A 2,321-nucleotide genomic window follows, 5' to 3' on the forward strand; every position below is an offset into this window, starting at 1 on the left:
AAACCCCCCTTTTTACATCTGCAATCGATAGAGAGGAAAATTCTACGTTCAGGTACGTACCCAAGTCATAGGTCAATTGTAACGTTCAAGATCAGTTAAAGGCTATTTGAAATTAACTAAGTTTTACAAGATGTCAGTGCAATCTCTTAAGTAAATTTCAACGAGAAATTCATTGGTGAGCTCTATATTGATCTTGGTTACAGCGTTTTTAATATTGTAAAATCATAAGAAATTTTTCATTAAATGTTCCAGGTGTTCGGGTGAGAATTCTGGTCCTCCCCGAAGAGTTACACAGTCCTATACCGATTTCGATAACTAAGTCAATACCTAAGGCGCTACCATAAGTCCTATACTGTTTTTTCATACGAATATTACGAATCGAAACTAAATTTACGTACAATGAGTACATACTTACTATCTTTCGCTAAAAGATTATTATAGCGCAAGCTAAGCTTTCGGAACGAGAGAGGGTATCTGTATTAATGATGCGTAGTTGGGGAGATCGAGTTCGATCTTATGATCAAGTTCGTTTGCTTTTTCATAGCACTTTTCGTAATGTAGAAGGGTTAAATCTTGTCTCAAAATCAACAATTGAAAGAACGGTAAGTCGCTTTATAAATCATGGATCTATTAAGGACCTTCAGAGAACTGGTCGGCCAAAATCTGTAGGATCGGAGGAGATGAAGATGGACATAGCCCAAGCATCTGTTAAAAATCCACACCTTAGTTTTTTTCGAGCTTGTGATGAACGTGACGTTGCTCCTGAGACAGTGCGAAATATTTTAAAAAGCATTAATTTCCATCCTTACAAAGTTGATCCGGTACAAGAGCTAAATGAAAACGATCCTGATAGTCGGGTTGAATTTTGTGAAATTATGTTGGATATAATTGATAGAGATCCTCTTTTCATGTACAATACAGTATTTTCAGATGAATCTACTTTCACTTTAAAAGGTGAAGTGAACAGGTTAACATTGATAGGCCCTTTCTTCATCGATGGTAATATCAATGCCCGTGCATATTAAGAGCTTCTCAGAAACTAAATTGTACTAAGAATAAGGGATATTACAGGCGATAATTTTCAAAATATTTGGTTCCAGCAGGATGGAGCAGCGGTTCATTACGATAGGTAGGTTCGAGCATATTTGGATACTCAGTTCCCTCAAAGGTGGATTGGAAGAAGGGGTGAAATCGAGTGGCCTGCTAGATCTCCTGACCTGACGCCTCTCAAATATTTTCTTTGGGGTTATTTAAAGAGCAAAGTATACTCAACGCAACCGCAAAGCTTAGACGGATTGCAGAATCGGATTCTGCAACAGGCTACTTTGATTGACAGGGAGATGATTCGTAATGCTGTAACTCATTTTTACAATCGCATGGCTTTTTGTCAAGAAGCTTAAGCTTTTCAGTTCGAACATTTCACTAAAGCGTGAGAATCAAGGGGACTCACGCTAATCAAGCATCCCGAAACGTGAAAGGCAAGGGGACTCACGATAATCTAGCACCCCGAAACGTGAGAGGCAAGGGGACTCACGCTAATCAAGCACCCCAAAAGGAACAGAATTTACTACGTCCAAGTCATTGTTCCTGGGTAATGCTAAAGGTAAATGTAAACTGCTTGGAAAAAACCTTGCAGATCACCAAGGTCGATACAGAGCTCACCAATGAATTTCTCGTTGAAATTTACTTCAGGAATTGCATTGACTTCTTGGAAAACTTTGTTAATTTCAAATAACATCTAACTGACCTTCAACGTAACAATTGACCCATGACTTGGGTACGTATATGAACGTAGAATTTTTCGCTCTATCGATTGCAGATGTAGAAATAGGGGTTTCCATTAAAAAAAAAGTTGACCTTTGGAAAGAAATGAAGGTCAACTTCAAGATAAAAATAAAGGTCACCATTGAATTCATCGTTGAGATTAACTTCAAGAATTACACTGAGCTCTTGGAAAACTTTATTAATTTCAAATAACCTCTAACTGACCTTGAACATTACAATTGACATATGACTTGGGTACGTACCTGAACGTAGAATTTTCCGCTCTATCAATTAAAGATGTAAGAAGGGATGTTTCCATTTAAAAAACAAAGTTGACCTTCAGAAAGCCATGAAGGTCAACTTTAAGGTCAAAATGAAGGTGACCATTAAATTCCTCGTTGAAATTTACATTCGGAATGACCTTCACTTTTTTGAAAAATATTTTACCTGATTTTACCTATCTCACGGTCGTGAGACGTGGTTGTGACTGAAATTTTACCGCGATTTCGCTGGAAGCGGGTGCAATTTTCCAGATTAGCACCCGCTCCCGGCGAAAT

This window comes from Belonocnema kinseyi, chromosome 5 (genome assembly GCF_010883055.1).
Source record: "Belonocnema kinseyi isolate 2016_QV_RU_SX_M_011 chromosome 5, B_treatae_v1, whole genome shotgun sequence".
NCBI classification, from domain to species: Eukaryota; Metazoa; Arthropoda; class Insecta; order Hymenoptera; family Cynipidae; genus Belonocnema; species Belonocnema kinseyi.